Consider the following 21,343-nt stretch of genomic DNA (forward strand, 5'->3'; position numbering starts at 1 on the left):
ATTGAATTGCATATATATTATTTATATGGAAGATTATACAGTTGTAAACATATTTTAATAGAATGAAAACATCTTAAATGCAGTTAAGTTCACTCCAAATTAATTATATTTGTTACATAAAACCTTTGATGTTTCTTAAATTGCATTACCCTGACATATCTTGGTTATTTAATATTCACCTGTGAATCCAAATTTCTTAATTTGAACCATCTGTTCATCTCTCCTCAACATGATACATTCTCAAAATACAAAGTTATTAATAGAGACAAGTGCGTTGTGAAAAATATTTTTCATTATCATATACATTATCCTCCTCGATGATTTTTGACATGTTAGTTGTGAAGGGTTTGCAGGTAACTGGAATTAGAAGGGAGTTAAAGTAATAAACATATTTCACACTGTTCTGGCCAGTCAGAGGAAGAAAATAAAAAGATAGGGCATAGGTAAGATTTAAAATATACTGGTGTCTTGAGAAACCATTCTTAATACTATGTGGCAATCGTTTGTTTGTCCACGGCTCTAATTATGCTTTATTTTTGGATGAGTATTGAGGATGAAGCTAAGATTATACTTGCTTCTAGGTAAATGAGTAGGAATACAATTGGAGGCAACTTATTAATCTGCCATTCCAGGATGGAATAATGCTTACTAGAATTCTTATACAAGATTTTTCTTGTGCATTTCTCTGAAATGTATATTGAAGGCTTCTGCCAAGTCCTGAGCAATAATGAATCCGCCCACTGCTTTCAACAATGACAGGGACTATATTGCCATTAATGTATAATCACAAGTAATTCATCAGCCTCTGCATGTTTCTCTGGCAGCTGTCAAGATATTGTTATTTTGAAACTTCTCCATCTTCAAACACTGGCCCTGAATAATAGGAGACATGCTTCCTCTGCACACGTAACTCATCAAACCCATTCAAGAAACCCACATATAAACAGTTTCATTTAGATTCCAACTGGATACATCACTGACCAGACGGTGAATGTCTTCCAGCTCTAACAAGGTGCAGCTGAAAAGTCTCAAATGTCGCTGTCTAACTCTTTGAAAATAAATGGTATTAGAGCACAGCTACAGACAAATTACAGGAATAAGGTAAGTCTTTGTAAAGAGTGCCTACTATTCCCCCACTATTTCGTCCCAGAGCAGTCGATGTATGGAGAAACCAGTACAAGCAATATCCCCACCAAAATCATGCAATATAGCTGGATTTGAAAATGTATAAAAATCCAGGATCTCCCTACCTAATGGAGATACCTTCACCACAAGGTCTGTCTGGCATGGCTTCTGAAATTAATTTACTCATCAGTGGAGGGAGGACACTGTGTCAGAATCCAATTTATGAAAGTTGACTGCATATGAAGGAAGCGCAGGCAAGTCAAGGAGCAAAGGCCTCCAATGCCAGTCTGGATCCAATGCCTGGTGATCAGTCAACTAACATATGTTCCAATAAAATATGATTGCCCAAAACCTTTTCAAATGACAAACAGAACATAACTCATTTCATAGGTTAAAGATACCTGTGTGCAGCCAACATGCATTTGGTAAGTGATATTATCTACTGGAAATAAATCATGAAAATCTGTAGACACTGTGTTTGAAGTAGAAACACAAAATGCTGGAGAAACTCAGCAGGTCAAATAGTGTCCTTTATGTAATAAGATTAAAAATACATAATTGACGTTCCTGGCTTGAGCCCTCATAACCGACATTTCTGGCTTGAGCCCTCATAACTGACATTTCTGGCTTGAGCCCTCATAACCGACATTTCTGGCTTGAGCCCTCATAACCGACGTTTCTGGCTTGAGTGATATTATCTACTCATTGTTTGAGATTCTCCAACAGTAGTTTCAGCATAGAGCTGTGTGACAGTTATGGTTATTTACCTCTGGGAGTGAGAGCATGTGCAGTTCTCTGAACTGCAAAGACTGGCTGGAATTTTCTGTTGCTAGCCCATGAAGGCTGAGGGTAAAGCCCTAGCCATCTGATTTCTGTTTTCTCAGCACAAACCAGGGATTGATCTTGATTTCATACTCAACTGGTTCTCTTAGTGTCACATTGGGCAATATACAAAGCTACCGAGCCATCTGGAAACAAGAGGTATTGGATAATAAAATCTGAAGGGGCAGCTTAGAGCATTCCTTTGAACAGTTGCAAGAAAACGTTCATCTACGAATGTGCAGGAATTGGATATGAGCAGATATCGAGAAGTATCCATGTGAGGAGTTCTGCAGGGACTTTGAGCATATGGCACCCTTTATTTCTCAAACCATTGAATGTTGCTGTTGCTCAGATCCCAAATAAGAACTTAAGCTTTTAAATGTTGTCATTTTGTCAGATTATATTTTTAATTGCTTGGAATGTACTGATATGACTGAATTAATTTCATATCTCATTCTTGTCGTCATGACGCAAGCACTAGCAAGAAATAAACATTAATAGAACAGAAAGAATAGTCCACAAAGAGGTCCACATGTAGAATATATTTTGTTCAGCTAAATTATCCCTCAGACCCTGGTGTAAACTAAAGGCAAATGCAATGGAGGTGTGCCAGCTAATGCAGAAAGGATCAAGTTAGAAGCAGGAAATAGCCTCAATTCATTCATTTCTGCCGACAGTGCCTGAAAATAAAATACAGTTCCTAATTCCTCGGCTTCAATTGACACCACCTTCATAATAATCAGTTTCTTATTTTCACAAAGCAGTTAGGTCACAGAATGAAATATTTATTGATTCCAAAAGCCATTGAACTTCTGTGAGATTTGTGCCATGACCAGATGGGCTGTTGGAGTTGGAAAGATGCATCAAAGATATTCCCCATTTCATTCTCTCAAAAAGCTTGGCTGACTGTTCGATAGGCACCCCATCCTCAACTATTCACTCAATTCATCACCGGCCTACTTGATGCATTGCAGTAAAACAGAAGGACTCTTTGGACAGCACTTTAAAAGCCCATGTCTTCTACCAGCCCAAAGGACAAGGGCAACAAAAACAGGAGAACAAGTTAACCTCCAAGCTTCAGTCTGTCCTAACTCAGAAATGTTTGGTTATTCTTTCACCATTGCTGGGTCAAGATCTTGGAACTCCGTCTATAATAGCTTTGTTGGTATTGACACGCTTTAAGGACTGCAGTGCTTCAAGAAGGCAGCTCATTATCACCTTCTCAAGGATAATGAAAGATGGAACAATAAACACTGGCTCAACCTGCAAAGCCCACATCGCCTGAATGAATCAAAAAAAGTTTACATTCTTAGATCTAAAATTAGGCTGCTGATGTATGAAAATATGTGCTGAAAAGCATTCAGAGAAGATTCACATTGATAATTCCGGGAATGCTAGAGTTTTGGTACAATGAGCGTTTGACTGCTCTTGACCTGTGCTCATTGAAATTTAGGAGAATGGGGGAGGATCTCATTGCAACATTTCAAAAGTTGAAAGGCATGGATAGAATCGATATAGAAAGTTTGTTTCCTATGATAAGTGGGCACAATTTCAGGATTGAAGAGCATTCAGTTAAAACGGAGATGCAAAGGAATTTCTTTAGCGAAAAGGTGGTAAATCTATGGAATTTGTGCAGGCCTTTGTGTGTATTTAAGGCAGAGATTGATGGTTTCTTGATTAGCCAGGGCTTCAAAGGTTATTGGGAGAATGGGGAGAAGGCTGGGCAGTGGGGCTGAGTGGGAAAATGAATCAGTTCATGGCTGAATGGCGGGCTGACTCGTGAGGTAAATAGACTATTTCTGCTCCTATGTCTTAAGTATAGCACCAAAGATGAAAAGTGTTTAGAGAACTGCAAGGAAGCTGATATAATTACTGCAAAAAATGTCACTTTGTGTGTTGGATTGAAGAGTACAGCATAGGAACAGACACTTCAGCCCACATATGTGTGACAAACACAATGTCAAAATCTATTGCTGGCACTTAACAAGCATCCCTCCATGGCCTTCATGTTCATGTGCCTATCTAGAAGCCTCTAAAATGCTACTACTATATTTGGTTCCACCCCTGACAATCCATTTCCAGTCATCCAGCATTTTCTGATTAAAAGGAATTGCCCCGCACAACTCCCTTTTCATTCAAGTCATTTACGTGCATCACAGATAACGAGCCCCAACATTGCTCCCTGTGAACACCTCTGGTCATGGTGCACCAGCGAGAATAATGCCCCTCCATCTGTGGCCACTGGAATTGCAGTGGACATGACAAAATAACCACACAAGGTGTTTTTAGAGTGAATCAAATGGATTTACTCTTCATCACTCGTGCAACCTTTTAAAAGACCGAATCGACATGTGCTGATGTCATCACGCACTGATGTCACATGCCTGGTTTGATGGCTTCTGGGAGTTGTGGTGCCACCATAGCACCGCTACACACCATTACTCTCTGTCTTGTGTGGGTCAGCCAATTCTGTATCCAAGTTATCAATTCCACCTAGATCCCATGCATCTCTACATTCTGGATCAGCCTATCATGGGAACCTTGATCAAATGCTTTATTAAAGTCCATGTAGAAAACACCCATTGCCCTACCCTCATCAACTATCTTTGTCACTCAATAAAACTCAAGTGGGTAAGACATGTCTTGCCTTCAAAAAAGCCACACTATCTATACCGAATCCAACCATGCCTTTCCATATGGGTATAAATTCCATCATTAGTAATATTTCTAATACTATGGGGGACACAAATACTCCCAAGCGTAAAGCCCTGAAAAAGGTAGTGGACAACAGAACAACAGACAAAATCTTCCACACCATTGTGAACTTCTACAGGGAACGCTGTCGTACAAGAACAGCAGCAATCATGAAGGATCACTGCTACCAAAAGGAATGTTGTAGGTGCCACAAGATTCACACCACCTCCACCATCAGACAATAAATTCAATCAGGGACTCATTAAGGACTCTTACTTTTGTTCTTTTCTTCCTCTCTGTATAGGCAGTTGTTTACATTTCGCTAGTTCTTTATGTGTGTATATTGTGTACAGTTTTTTTTTGCACTACCAATAAGTGGTAATTCTGCCTCGCCTGCAGGAAAAAAGAATCTCGGGGTTATATGTGATATCATGTACATACTCTGACAATAAATCTGAAATCTGAGTTACCCTATCAGTAATGTAAGGTTTACTGGCCTATGATTTCTTAAATAAATGGACAACACGAGTTATTCTCCAGTTCCCTGGGATTTTACCTGTTGCTAGTAATGTAAGCATCTTTGTCAAGATGCCAGCAATCTCTTCATGTGCCTCTTTCAGTAAAATGGAATATATCCTGTCAGGCTCAGGGGACAAGTCCACTTTAAAACTCCTCAAAAGAACCATCCCCATTTCTTTCTTGATATCCAAATGCCCGAACACATGAGCATTCAATACACTTTACTCCCTATAACTACTCCATATCTTTCTCCTTGATACAAAGAACTCATTTAGTCTCTTTCCCACTTCCTCAGACTCAAAGCATAATTTCCCTTATGTGTGCTTGAGTGGTCTTGTCACAGTTAGGGATTCTGTGGATCGTTGGATTCCATCTTTTGGTGTTCCATTCACTATTATGACGGATCGAGGGTCTCAGTTTGAGTCGGCATTGTTCCATGCTTTCAGTGATTTCCTGGACACTACCCGTATTCACACTATGCCTTAGTGCCTCAGGCAACAACTTTGTTGAGCGTTTCCATCGACAATTGCAGGCAGAATTAACAGCAGGTGGTGATGCATCTACATAGAGCAAATGTTTGGTCGTGTTTCCCCTTGGAGTGGGTACTGCTGTTAAGGCAGATCTTGGCTGTTCAGCAGCAGAGTTAGTACATGGCACTATGTTAACCTTACCAGACCAGTTTGTCCAAGGACAATGCTCTATGATCCAGCTAGTTATGTTGATATCTTCAGGAAAACATAAACCTACTATTCCTACGCAGCAGGCGTCACCTTCAGTGTATGTTCGCAAACCACTTCAGCCCGTTTATGATGGTCCCATTTTCAAGTCACATGATGCCACCTGAAGACTTGGGTGACTGACGGGAATGGAAAAGCTGACATGGTTTCCATTGACAGATTTAAGCCAGTGTATATCAACGGTCCATGTTCTGCGTCGGAACTAGAGTCAGAGGACCAGTCATAACCTTGCCAGTCGGACCACGCATCACCTATCTTGCACTATTATTCCGAACTGTCAGCCCTCTGGACTGTTATGTAGCTGGACAGTTCCAGTCAGTTGGCTCCTTGCTTGGTAATCAGGATTGGGATCACAGTGGTGCCTCATTTAGTTCTGCCACCTGACAACTCCAGCATGTGGGTCAATCTGAGTTTGCATGTCCCTTCTGTGTCGATATGGCCTTCCTTCAGGTGCTTCTTTTTTATCCCATGTCACAAAGATGTGCTGGTAAACGTTACTGTAAATTTCCATTTTGTGTGGGTAAATGGAAGAAAAAATCAAAAGGTTCACCTGAGGAAGAATAAATTATAGGTACAGAAAGAAATAAGATGAGTTGGAATAGAACTACTGGGGTATTTCCCCAGAGAGTCATGCGGAGTTGATGTGCTAACTTCCTCTTTCATAGGAATATTAAAGTTGGTACTCTGGGATCTTAAGGTGAAAGGAAATCGTTAAGTGTTATAAGCTGTTTTGAAGTGGTAGCAAGTGGTAAATTTACTGAATCAGTAATCTAAAAAAATGACCTGTGATGAAGAGACAGAATTCAAATTCCATCAGGATAGGGGAGGGGGTATTAATTAATTAATTTAAAATATATCAGTCTCATGGTGACAGTTTATATACCTTACTGTAGAAACTCAATGGTTCACTTGTGTTCTTCAAGGAATGTCATCTTTCCAGTCCATTCGGGCTTCTGCATTTCTCTATCAGAGAACTGCTTCTGTGCTTTTGAACCCCATGTGATTTATATTAACAATGGATCCCTTCACTGAGGCATGGATGCATGCAATATGCTCTCCAGAACCTGGATCAACCATTCTATTAAATACACAATGCATCAAACTCTAACACAGTGGCAATAGGAAGAAGACCATCGGATATAGGAGCCTGTCAAGTCAACTCCAACTGCAGTTTATTTCATTGGTCCCAAGTAATACACGAGCCCTGTCTATGTCTCCAGCTGGAAAGTGTGAGCATGAAGAAAGTGCCTGCTGTGAGGTTAAGTAAGTGGCTTCCTGAATGAAGTGCGGGAAGATAGTGACTACCTGTGAAATAGAATAAGGCAGGTAAGGAGGGTGGAATATTTGACCAAAATAATTGAAATAGGTTGTTCTAACACCAAGTGAACTGCAAAGACACCGTGGTTTTGGCAATACTGAAATTACATTTTGAATTCCATACTGGAATACAATGGTCCACCGCAGTGATAAAGTAGAAATAGTACAGAGCTTAAAGTACTTAGGAGTAAACATCTTCAGTGACTTGGCATACAACACCATCATCCCCTCAAAACCCATCATCAATCACCATGACCTGGTGGACATCAATATCCCATTGTGTAATTAGATCCTGGATTTCCTTAATGCAAGACCCCAATCAATGCAAATTGGTAAGAATATCGCCTCTACAATCTTCATCAGTATCGCAGCATCACAGGGCTGCATACCTGGTCCCCTGCTCTACCCCCTTGACTGTGTGACTCGGTTTGACAACACATCTATAGATGGTAGTTGGTTGTATAGAAAGGGGCAATGAGTCAGCATACAGGAGGTAAATTAAAAACTTGGCACCAACCACAAGTTTCCACTCTGTCACCAAACCAAAGAGCTGTTTGTGGACATCAGGAAGGGAAAACCAGAGGTTTATGATCAAGTGATCATTAGGGGATCAACAGTGGAGAGGGTGAGCAAATTTAAATTCCTGGGAAACAATATGTCAGAGGACTTTTCGTGGACGCAATTCACGAATGCCATCTTGAAGAAAGCCCATCAACACCACCACCATCTTCGGATTGGGCAGAGGTCTGGTATGACATTGGAAACCTTGGCAAATTTCTACAGGTGTGTAGTGGAAAGTGTGCTGACTGGCTGCATCATGGCCTGGTATGGGGGCAGCACTCTAAACAGAAACCTCTGCAAAAAGTAGTGGACGCAGGCCAGTACATCACAGGCAAAACTCTCCCCATCATCGAGAAAATCTGCATGGAACACTGCAGTCAGAGAGCAGCAGCAATCATCAAGGATCTGTATTATTCAAGGCATGATCTGTTCTTACTGCTGCCATCAAGAAAGAGGTAGAGGTATCAAAAGACTCATGCCACCAGGTTCAGGAACAGTTGCTACCCTTCTACCATTAGACTCCAAAACAAAAACTCAATCAGAGACTCATTTAGAGACTCTTGCTTTACACATTATTTTTTTTCTGTATTACAAAGTCAGTTTGATTACATTACTTTCTTTGTTTACATTTCTCTCTTTTGTATACATATCTTTTCTTGAGTATAGTTTTATTGCACTACTGATAAGAAGAAATTCTGTCTGGTCCACAAGAAATTGAATCCCAGAGTAGCATGTGATCTCATGTATGTATTCTGATACATAATATTTCAAATGAAGCTTCAGAAATCAATAATTCTTAATCAGATATCTACATTCAATATGAGAATAAAAATGTTAAACCCCAAATGACAGCCTTAGTCTATCCACATAAGTATCAGTTCACAATTTGTTTCTCTTTTGAATTTAAATTATTATGTGAATTTACATTTTAGATGACGGTTGATAGCAACCATTTGCTTTCATGTAATTTTAAATTCTATTTATTTTTACAAAAGGACTTATAGGTAAACATTGCTTGCTGTACAGAGCTGCAGGTTGAATAAAGAATTATTTAAATTTTATAAAGAACACTAACAAGCAAATTTTTATTAAAAAATGAATGTCAGAAACTTGCTGGCAGTTAACCAAGTCGGCAGGCAACCTGAATTCCAATATTACTGATTAACAGGCATCTGAGCTAGGGGGTACTCCCTTTATAGCATTAAAGATGGACAATATTAATAAAGTAAATGGTGCCTTCTCTGGAGTTTCAAAACAAGAGTTTTGAAGAGGTACTGGAAAATATATCTAAAATGTTGGCAGGCAGTCATTCTCTCTGTGATCAGGAAGGAGCCCCTGTTATTGAAGGCAGCTTCCCAAAACTGGTGGTGGGTTAAGACTTACTTTATCATTCAAGACCGATTTTCTTTTGCTTTAAATATGAATATCCAAATTTACAAGATGCTAGCGAAATGTGGATGAACATGAGGAAATCATAACATAAGGCTTTGAATTTGTGGGAAAAACTTGCCAGGTTTCTTGCATGCTCAATAACATTTTACTTGAGTGACTGTTTGCTACCTTTGGATTTCCGCACGACTAAGAATTCCTTTGTTTGTGGTCAACTGTGAGTGTATGCTTTTCATTGACCATGGAAACGTGATGGAATGCAAAATTGTCCAATTCCCTGATGTTTACAGGGAGAAATCTAATTGAAGAACCTCAGTGAGTCTTTGTGATCGAATCATAGAGTCACACTGAACAGAAGCAGATCCTTCAACAACAACGTCCAGCCTATCAATACTAATCCCAATCTATGCCTATTTAGTTAATACACCAAGGTGCTAGAGAAACTTATCAGATGATTCAGTGTCCATAAGAAGCAAAGATATATAACTAACATTTTGGACCTGAGCCCGCTAACCTTGACAAATGGCTCAGTCCTGTGATATTGGTTATATGTTAAATGTTTAAATTGTAAATTTAGACATACAGCACGGTAACATGCCATTTCGGCTCATGAGTCCATGCCGCCCAATTTACACCCCATTAACCTACACCACCATAAAATTTTGAACAGTGGGAGGAAACCAGAGTCCACGGGAAAAAAAACCACACAACTGTGCCACTATTATCCTTGCCTCCAATGGATGCTGCAGGACCTGCTGATTTTCTCCAGCACTTTTGTGTTTCTCAGCACTCACAGGGTCTGCTGACTTTCTCGTTTCACACAAAGTTAAATTTCAATTTCGCAAAGACTTAGCCTCCCAAACCATCTTTTCTCAGTGGTCAGAGGGCCTCCTCAAATTGCAGTCCTGTCTCAAAGCACTGTGGATACTGTGAATCTGCAACAAGCCATGATCTTTACCAACTAGTGTACATCTTAGTTCATCTCAGTATTCATTTAAGGCTACATGATTACCCCAAGAGTTTTTCCAACAGTTTCGCCACAAATTGCGCTTCGCCTTCAATTACATTCCCATGGGAATGGAGCTAGTCCTCTGAACTAGTTGGAAACTATTCAACTGAAGGTGACTGCTCTCAACCTGAGGAGTTGAGCTGCAGTATACAGATGATGTAGACATTTGTGATTCCATTGAGCTGAGGTCCAATCCATGACTCACTTGTTCACTGAAGTACATGAGAGGAGGGTTTTTTAATCTCAATATCAGAGACCTTTTACCCCAAACCTGCTCCCACTAGTGTTTTTCAATAAAGGTTTATGACTTTACCCTGGAAAGTATTGATAATTTTCGCCATCACGCTTCCAGCACAACCTTCAGCCAATAAAAGGAAAGGGTTGTTTAAGATCAAGACCCAAAATCTCAATAGATATAGCGGAAGAGTCATCAAGAGGTGCAGCACAAAATCAGGTGTTTGGCTGAATTAACACCAACCATCAGCTGTCCACCTACATTAATCCTACATTATTCCTTTCTATCCTTTTCCCCACAGTCTCATTACATCTCCTCATGTTCTACTATCAACTATAAACTAGGACAAATAACCAACCAATCAACACATCCTTCAGATGTGGGAGAAAACCAGATTTCCACGAGTAAACCCAGATGGTTATAAAGAGGATGAGCAAACCTCATACAGACAGTGCGAGAGGTCAGGATTGAAGCCAGGTTTCTGAGGCTCTGAGCTGTGCTACTGTGCAGCCCGATTCACCATGAAACTCATGATCCCTCCCCACTGGTGGGGCTATCTGCAGCAAGCGCCATCTCTGGATGACAAGTGAAGCAACATCACTGTCCTCCTCTTCCAAGACAAAATCCTGGAAGAGGTCAAAATTGAGGTACTTATTGCATACCGGTCTATTGAGGTCCTAATTGCATACAGTTGTCTTAATTGGACAGGTCACTGAACTATAACAGGCAATCAGTTTGGATCATTGTCAAAGGAGGAGTTTACCAAGTGGTGAAAGGCCTACCCCTCATTCTAAAACTGTGGCTCCTGATCCCAGTCTTCTCACCGTTGGAATATGTTCCGTCTGCCTTTCCTTATTGTTGGGTAGATGCCAGCATTAAATCTGTATTAGAATAACTGGACCATAGGCTCAGATAGTTCTGGAGTATAGCCGGAATGTTGTCCAACACTTTGTAGTAACCAATCCTTGGTTTGGTGTCATGTGGAATTGGCTGAAGGCTCATTTCTGTGGTAGAATTTGTCAGGAGAAATGCAACACAGATTATCCTTCAACACCTCTGACTGATACTGAGTACAGATGCTGGAGGAACAGCAGGACTCGCAGCGTCCATTGGAGGTAAAGATATATAACCAATGTTTCGGGCCTGAGCCTTGCTTCAAGATATGAGTAAAAAACAGGCAGATTCCTGAATTGAATGGCTGGAGAGGGAGCTTGCGGCAGGGGGGTGCAGATGTGGAAGAGTGAGAGAGACTCTCACGAAACTTCCTTCAAAGAGAGGAAGAGAACTTCCTCTGGGTAAGCATCCTTCAAAATGAGTTCGAAGTGGAGCAACTGAATGGAGTGAAACATAAAGGTCTGCAGATGCTGTGATTTGGTAAAAACACAGAAGTGCTGGAATAGCTCAGCTGGCTTCACAGTGTAGGAGGTAAAGTTATATCACTGACGTTTCAGGCTTGAGCCCTTCTTTAAGGTATGAGTGAAAAGCAGCCAGGCGACTGAATTGAACGTCTGCGGAGGGAACCTGGGAGCAGCAGGAAGGCATTAACCTTGGGCATAACACTCAGGAGCTAGGCTGCACCAGTGTTGAGGTTTTTTCCCCGTCAGCTGCATGTTTATTTAAATGCTTTAGATGGGTTTCAGGATGTTTTGAAGAAAAAATTGAAAAAAATGTAGTAGGGTTTGGGTAGTTCTGTTTGTTGCAAATATTCAAGCCTTGGGCCTGTTTAAGCACAGTTAACGGACAGGCACTCAGCAGTTTTATTTGTGAGGAAGACAGAATTCAATGCGTGACTTTTACGATAAATAGTGTGTTGGAATTCGGGGCTTGTAACATGTGACCCTTTGGTCTCCGTTAAAACTGAGCAGAAATAGTTTCCCTATATGTTTGATGTTAAACAAGATGTTGGTGAGGCTTCACTTAGAATGTAAACAAGAAAATCAACAGATGTTGGGGTCAAGCGAAGATCACAAAAGTGCTGGAAAACACAAGAGGTAGTGTAGCATCCATGGGAAGTAAAATGCAATCAATGTTTTGGGCTTGGAGCATCACTGATAAAAAATGCTCAGGCCCATAACACTGACTGATTTTTATTTTCTATGGATGCTTGCATAACCTGCTGAGTTTCTCCATCACTTTTGTGCACCAGAATATTGTGTTCAGTTTGGGTCATTTAGGTATAGGAAGAATATTCTAAAGTTGGGATGGATTCAGAAGAAGTTTACAGAATTGTTGCCAGGATTAGGGTCTTGAATATCATCAAAGATTGGAAATGTGAGGCTTGTTTTCCTTAGAGCTTAGGAGGTTGAAAAGAAAACTTATTGAAGTCTATAAAATCAAGAGTAGCATAGATAAGGTGAATTGAAAAAAATGGCAAATGTAGTCCCGTTGTTTTAAAAAAAAGGTAACAGGGAGAATCCTGGAAATTATAGACCAGTGAGTCTTAAGTCAGTAGTATGCAAACTAATGGAGAGGATTCTTAAGGAGAGAATCTATGATCATTTGAAGAAGTGCAGTCCACTCAAGGATAGTCAACATAGATTTTTGAAGGGAAGGTCAAGGCTCACGTTCCTAATTGAGTTTTTTGAGGATATAACAAAAGAAATTGATGAAGGAAGGGTGGTAGATGTGATTATGAGAAATTCATTCAGAAAGTCATGAGGCATGGGATCCATGGAACCTTTGTTGTGTGGATAAAAAATTAGCTTGCATGTAGAAAGCAGAGAGTAATAGTGAACAGGAAGTATTCTTCCAGGGGTCAGTGACTATTCGAGTTTTGCAGGGATCTGCAAAGATGAAGAAGTGGAAGGATGGGTCAGTAACTTTGTGGATGATACAAAGATTGGAGGAGTTGAGTTGTGGATGGTGCTGAAGGTTGTCGTATGTTACAAAAGGATATAGACAGGATGCAGAGTGCAGCTGAAAAGTGGCAGATGGAGTTCATTCTGTATAAATGTGAGATGATGCATTTTGGAAGGTCAAACCAGAAGGATTAATACATGGTTAATGGTCCGATGCCTAACAGTGTGGAGGAACAGAGAAACGTTGGAAAAATCCATGTAGGTTGATAGGATTGTTAAGAAGGCCTACAGGTTACTGAACTTCATTAATAGGGGGATTGAGTTAAAGAGTCGTTATGCTGCAACTCTACAAATTTCTGATGAGACCACATTTGGAGTATTGTGTTCAGTTCTGATCACCTCATTATTGGAAGGATGTGGAAGCTATGGAGTGGGTGCAGAGGAAATTTACCAGGACATTGCCTAGATTGGAAAATAAGTATTATGAGGCAAGGTTAGCAGAGATGGAACTTTTCTTTTTGAAGTGCAGAAGCATGAAAGGACACTTAATAGAGGTCTACAAGATTCTGAGAGGCATAGATAAGGTGGACAGGCAATACCTTTTTTTTCCCAGGGAAGAAATAGCAAACACCAGGGGTTATCTATACAAAGTGAAAGGAGAAAAAAAGTGTTTTTTAAACGCAAAGAGCTGTGGTTCCTGGAATGCCTTCCCGGGTTGGTGGTGGAGGTTGAAACATTAAGAGGATTTAAGAGAGGCAGGCACAAAGATGAAAGAGAAATAGAATGTTATGAGGTAGGAAGAATTTAGTATTTTTTAAAAATATATTGAAGGCTAAAGGGTCTGTACTGTGCTGAAATGTTCTATGCAGCGGTTAGCGCAATGCCATTACAGCGCCAGTGATCGAGACTGGACCTGAGTTCGAATTCCGTGCTGTCAGTAAGAAGTTTGTATGTTCTCCCCATACCTGCATGGGTTTTCTCTGGGGGCTGTCGTTTCCTCCTACTCTTCAAAAACATATCGGGGTATAGGTTAATGGGATGTAATCTGGGCAGCACGGACTCATAGGGCCGAATTGGCCTGTTACACTGCAGCAAGTCTAATTTTAAAAAAGTAACAGTGATAGTCTGTTTCCAAGAGTAGGAAATCTTAGATGAGAGGGCATAACTATGAGGTGATAGTGGGAGGACTTAGAAGGGACACAAGGGGACAATTCTTTACTCAGAGTAGAGTAAGAATATGGAATGAGTTGGCAGGCGAAGTGGTAGAGGCAAGTACCTTTGTTCTTTTTTTAAAGAAACATGGAAGGGAGGGGCTTTGAGCGGTAGGGGCTTAATGTGGGCAAGTGGGACTAAGTAGGAGGGCACAACGTTCATGTTGGATCTGCTGGTTCTGTGGTCCTGTTTCCATGCTGTTCAACTCTATGAAAGCCAAAGTAAGAACACTGGAATGCTGTCCTTGTGGGCTTTCGTATAATATTCCATTTCTGTTTTATTACACATCAAAAAAAGTATCTGATCTGATTTTTAATCAGTGATCATGTTGCAGCAATCCATGATAATGAGACTTTAAGGTGTTGGGCACTCACCAAGAGACTTACTCTATGCCCTCTGCTATTGGAGAGGTCCACCTGCAGAAATTTTTCACCCATTTATCTCTCAAGTTTCATTTATAACTGCCTTAATTACATTGAACGTCTTGGCTTTCAAAGAGTACCAACTTCTGTGGGGGGGAAAAAAAAGATTACTGTCATAAATGAGTGGAGCTCCTAGTTCCAAATTTTCTAACAAACTGCTAATTTTAAGGAAGTTTTTCAGCCAAGGGGAAGCCTAATCCTAAAAATATGATTGAAAGAACATTAGAAGGGAGATGATGTTTTGATCATCCTTGGGGCTGTCTTTGGCACTCATGTGATGGCAGTCATTTGGAGGTGAGAATTTGTACCTCATGGGTTATGTTATATATTGGTGTTCTTGTGAGAAGGTATCTGTTACACTTGAGCACTGATAAAAACATTCATATTCAATCATTCATAAAACCATTTAGCAAGCAAATGAAAAAAAAGTAATTCTTCACTGCAGTGTCCGGTTTTCTTGATTATTTTGCTCAGCCACATCCTGTGGTGTGAGAGAGTTATTTCATCCTTCATTTCTGAATCTCTGGGCTAACATTTATCATTCATCTCTTATCGTCCTTGCACTAAACAGCTTGCAAGGATATGAAAAACTCATTCATTGGTCACACCCAAACATGACAGCCGATTTTCTCCTGTGAAGAACATTAGAGAAGTAGATGCATTTTTATGACAAACTGGAGTTTTGACCCTACTAATGGCTATTTAAAAAAAAAAATCCTATCATTAACTGAATTTAAATTTCACAGCAGTCATAATGGATTTAGAACTTAGGTTTCTGCAGTACTTTAACTACTGCACTGCATTTACACTGCCAACATGCAATGAAATTGTGAAAAGTAGTTCTCTCTAGAGCACTTGAGATTGTGTTAAATTCTTCAAAGGCAAATTATACAACATATGAAGCAGATTGTTAAAAGAAGCAGGTGAGAAAATTGCAGATGTCGACCATCATTTTTCAATCTGGTCCAACTTCAGGAATGGTGCGAGAGAATGAGAGGAGAGCTTGTGTGATATTGTTGCCTGTAAAGGAGAGATGGAATGAACTGAATAATTACAGGCTTTCTGAAGAGTTTTGGCTGGAAATGTTGACCATTCTTTTTTTTAACCCCAGTGTTGCTGCTTGATTCACTGGGTTCAGCAGATTATGTTTGGCTTTAGATTCTAGTATCTGCAATCTCCTCTGTGTGACAACAAAAACAATCCTAGCTGATCCATTCTTTCAACACTTTGAAATAGCTTCATACATTTTCCTTGTCATGCCCATCTTAAATGGAATTTAATCCATCAGAGTGTGAATTTGAGGAAGTGTAAAAAGAGCCATGCAACTGATAGGTAGGCTCTTTAGCCTACCTCCACCACACTAACCTTTTGACCACTAAGCTCACTAGAGACATCTACTGCATGTCTCCCTGTGCCTTGCATATTCAAGTGCTTGTCTAAAAATAGTGATTATACCTGATTCCATCACCTCCTCTGACAGCATGTTCCAGATACCTGTGTTGGGGGGAAAAGACTTTCACCTCAAATTCCCTTTAAAATACCTCCCTCTCATTTTAAACCTATGCCTTCTAGTTTTTGATAGGTCTGCCATGAGAAAAAGAATTCCGACTCTCTACCCTGTCTATGTGTCTCACAATTTTTTTATCGATAGTCATCCAGCACAGCTCACAAAAGGCAAGGGTACATAGTAGAAGATAAGTAAGAGATGTGGAAAGACCTTGCAGTGTATGTGCGGACCACCTTAAATGTATTTAAAAAGGAATAAGGATTTCATTAATGAGCATATCATGTTAAGGTAGTACTTGAATTATATGTACTGCCTATTGGACCAAAGCTTGACTACTTCCAATAGGTCTGTTCAGCACACTGGAGATAGATTTATGAGAATGTTGTAAAGTACGAAAGACTGCAGATGCTGTGATTGCCATTAAAAACAAAAATTCCAGAGGAAGTCAACAGGTCATGCAGCATCCATAGGAGGTCATTCTTTGGGTCTGAACCCTTCTCCAAAGGTTGAGCAAAAAGTAGGCAGGCAACTGAATAAACAGGCTGGGGGAGAAGGAATAAAAGGCAGGAGGTGGAGCACAAGGCAACAAGCAAAAGGCCATAATTGCACACGTATTGGAGGACAGGAGTGGAAAGGTGAGAACAGCATCCATAGCATATGATACAGATATATTTGAACACAAAGCTGGAGAAAAGGAGACAGAGAGAGAGAAAAGGAAACATAGGGATAAGGGAAGGGGAGAGATGGGCCTAACTTTGAGAAGTCAATGTTAATGCCAATTAGTTGGATAGTGCCCAGATGGAATATGAGGTGTTGTTCCTCCAAGTTGCGGGTGGTCTCAGTCTGATTCATGGACAGACAAGTTGACATGGTAATGGAGCAGGGGACTGAAATGGGTTTTGAGAATGTACCAGATTTGGAAATGTTTCACAATGAGAAAAAAAAATTGGATAAGGTAGGGTTGTTTTCCTTGAAATGGATGAGACAGAGGAGAAGCTCAATTGGTTTGAATAACATGATGAGGGTTTGGGATAAAGTATGTATGAAAAATTTTGCTTCCTTTACCACAGGTATTATGAAACGAGAGGCAGGAAAGTTAAAGCACTGACAAGAAGGAATCAAGGAGAAATAAAGGCAAAAAAAAAAGGGATGCCACGGTTAGCATAGTGGTGAGCGCAATGCTGTTACAGAGCCAGAAACCGGGGTTTGAGTCCGGCACTGCCTGTAAGGAGTTTGTACATTCTCCCCATGTCTCCATGCGTTTCCTCTGGGCATTCCAGTTCCCTCTCACCATTCAAACATATTGTAGGTTAATTGGGTGTAATTGGGCGGCACAGACTCGTGAGCTGAAAGGACCTGTCTAAATTTTAAAAATTTAAAACATCAGAGGAGGGTGGGGGTATGAAGCTCATGCCCGAGGAGGCTGGAATGGCAAACACTGTCAGCATTTAAACAGCACTTGGAAATGTACTGACAAAGCCACGTCTACAGACTGCAGGCTAGAAGGTGAAATTCAGCTGCGTGGGTCTTTAATTCAATGCACATGATGAGATTTCTACAATTCTAACATTTTCTGGAACAGAAATAGACTGAGAGGACCAAATATTCTTTCTATTACTGTATGTTACTGCTGGAAGACTAATCTGACATGAAATGATAGAGAGAAGGAAATGATAAATTATTTTGCATTGTCAGTTAGTCATAGAGTAATTTTATAAACAAAATGTAGAGGTTCTGGGGTTTAAGCAGGTTCAGGAGAAAATAATAAAAGCACATCAAAATACCGGATGAAGTCAGCTGGTCTTCAGCATCCATAGCATTTGACACAGATGTATTGCCGACATTTCAGCCTGAGCCCTTCTTCAAGGAATAAGCAGAATGAGCCAAGAACAGGAAATCTCAGAATGCAGACGATGTTGGCTGGCAGAACTTGTCCTCAACCTCAATAATTTTTCCTTTAACTCATCCTAATTTCTCCAGGTCAAAGGGGTAGGAATGGGTACTTACATGGGCCCCAGCTATGCCTGTCTTTTTGTTGGCTACACAGAGCAATCTATGCTACAAGCCTACATAGACAAGGCCCCACAACTCTTCCTTCACTACATCGAAAACTCCTTTGGTGCTGCCTCATGCACACAGGATGAGTTTGTTGACATCATCCACTTTCCTGCCAACTAACACCCTGATAGCAAATTCACTTGGTCCTTCTCTAGCAACACTCTCCCTTTCCTTCATCTCTCTGTCTCCATCTTAGGAGAAACACTCTCGACAGACATCTTCTGCAAACCCACCAATTCCCACTGCTACCTCGACTACACCTCTTCCCACCCTGTAAGGAATCCATTCCATTCTCTCAAATCCTCCATGTCCATTGCATCTGCATCCAGGTCGAAGACTTCCATGCCATATCATCAGACATGTCCTCCTTCTTCAAACAACATGGCTTTTCCCTCTACCACTATCAACTTGGTACTCACCCTTAATCCTTCATTACCTGGACATCGATCCTGGCCCCCTCCACCCCCACATGCCAAAAGACAGGATTCCTCATCCTCGCTTACCACCCCACCAGTCTCCACATCTAACACATCCTCCTCTGCCATTTCCACCCCCTACTATGTGATCCCTCAACTCAACACATATTCCCCTCTCCACTTTCCACAGGGACCTCTCCCTCCGTGATTCCTTTGTACATTCCTCCCTCCCCACCAATCATTCCCTTAGTACCTACTCCTGTGACTGCAGGAGAAGCTCTAATTGTGCCCACACCTCCTCTCTCACCATCATTCAGGGTCCCAAATAGTCCTTCCAAGTGAAGCAACATTTTACTTTTGAATCTGCAGGGATCATCTACTGTATTCAGTGCTCCCATTGTGGTCTCCTCTACATTTCAGCTCTGTCTGCCACAATTGCATGGATCGCTCAGCGGCCACCCATTTTGATTTCCCATCCCATTCTCTTGCTGACATGTCTGTCCATGGTCTCATGTACTGGCTGACTGAGACCTCCGGCAAACACCTAATCTTCTGACTGGGCACCCTCCAACCTGATGGCGTTAATATTGACTTATCTGGCTTTTGTTAAACATCTCCTTTTCTTCTTCCCATGTCACCTTCCCTCAACTCTTGTCTCTTCCTTTTCCTCGCTCCTTGCGCACAGACATAATAATTCTCAGCTCACCCCTGATGATATCCAAGTAAAACATTTTGTTGGTCTGGATTCCTCCCCAGCTAGTATTGTGTGAATTCTGAGATTTCCTGCTCTTGGCCTCATTCTGGTTATTCCCTGAAGAAGGGCTCAGGGCCCAAATTATCGGTACTGTATCTTTGTCAAATCCCAAGGAGGCTGAAGGACTGGCTGAGTTCCTCCAGCATTTTGGGTGTGTTTTTACTGCAATTACTATTCCTGTGTTGTTTCACTCAGGAGAAAATAGGTTCAGTGGACTTCATTATATGTTATAACAAAATCTATGAAAGAAGAATGGCAAGAGTGACTTTGATGAAGATCAGCCAATATCAGGAAAAGGTTGCCTTAGCACGTGGGAGAAACACAAAATGGTGAAACAAACTCCTCACCAGATGATTTGGTAATTACATTGAAACTTTGTTCTGTGTCTATAATCATTTTTATGTTGTTTTCCACCCCCCACCCCCCCTAATTTAAAGATTTGCAGCTATGGGAGAAACAACACAATGAAAACAAGAATACAGCCTTGCTTAGATGAATAAAATCATTCTTAGAATTCATGGAGTGGCCCACAACATTTGTCTCCCATCATTACATCAATGTGACCAGCTGGTGCTAAATTCTAATGAAAGCATGATGAATCTTTGAATCTCTATGTACAGTATATTGACTGAACTGTGTAGAATCTTCTGTCGAAGTGACTGGGACAATAATACATGTGTGGCAAACTGGCCATGCCACATTGTGGCAATATGCAATGAATATCTGTAGGCTATTTAACAAAAGATTCACAATAATCAAACCCAATACAGACCTAAGCTACATATACACATCTATGTTTTCCACTCACTGAATTGCAGACATGAGTCAAGACTGCAATGAATTTTACTCTTTCCTTGCCTGGAAGCTCAGAAGGCAATCATTCCAACTGATAACCATGTCCATGAAATCGGCATAGAGTGCCTACTTGTGGTGAAACCACTTGTATATGTAAATACTTTTGATCTTGTATGTTGACCCTGCTCTCAGTGGCCGGCTCGTGACTCCTCCCCTTTATTCCCCATGAAGGCTGTCAAGCCACAACCCTGCCCCCAGTTCGAGCTCAGGTCAGTGAGAGCCAGCAACTCAAGATGCTGTCCACCTCTAGCTAATAAAAGCTTTCAGTTACAGTACTTCAGTCTTCTGGTTAATTGATCGTGCATCACTACTGAACATGGGTGCTTTTATATCAATATTGCCCAGGGTCATTCAATGTGTTCACTCTTTGAAACACTTTAAACTACTAAGGTTGTGTCATTGGAAATATGTGGCCAGCATATTGTCTGATCTCACTTTTTGACCCCCGTGTCTGTTTCCTTTTGTATCTCAGGACATTTTCTGTTTCTGAATGCCTCGGGGTTTACAACTTTCACATTATTGAGTCCGTGGCTGAAGAGCACCAGTGAGCACTGCACCTTGGGAATAGCCATTTACCTACAGGGTTCAAGGTCAGGGGACTACAGCGCTCACCTGCTTCAAAGGAACGAAAGCAAGACCCTTACTCTGTCACCAGAAAATGGCGCAAGAACGGGGTAAGTCAGTCTCGCCTTTTTTGTCCAGTACAATCTGCTCATCTGAAAATGAAGATAATGTTTATGTACTGTCTGCATGCATTCTAAGTCATATGGAAACATTCATGGGACTACACGATCCATCATTAAATCTGGTTTATGGTACTCGTCTTCAGTTGGTGCCATGATTTTGTACACGCTGTTACTCCCGGTTGGGTTATCACAAGAATAGCAGAATTAATGTTCAGCTACCTGGTTAG

The 21,343-nt window shown here is 40.8% G+C and overlaps 1 long non-coding RNA gene across 1 annotated transcript in view; it reads left to right on the plus strand.

Annotated features, from left to right (window-relative positions):
* Positions 1 to 21,099, plus strand: part of LOC138760440 (uncharacterized) — a 240,519-nt gene extending 219,420 nt beyond the window's left edge. Inside the window, exon 3 of the long non-coding RNA XR_011355603.1 lies at positions 20,903 to 21,099. This is a non-coding gene — a long non-coding RNA (uncharacterized lncRNA). The remainder of the gene's footprint in view (positions 1 to 20,902) is intronic.
* The last annotated feature ends 244 nt before the right edge of the window (positions 21,100 to 21,343 follow it).

The sequence above is a fragment of the Narcine bancroftii genome, chromosome 4 (genome assembly GCF_036971445.1).
Source record: "Narcine bancroftii isolate sNarBan1 chromosome 4, sNarBan1.hap1, whole genome shotgun sequence".
Lineage (NCBI taxonomy): Eukaryota > Metazoa > Chordata > Chondrichthyes > Torpediniformes > Narcinidae > Narcine > Narcine bancroftii.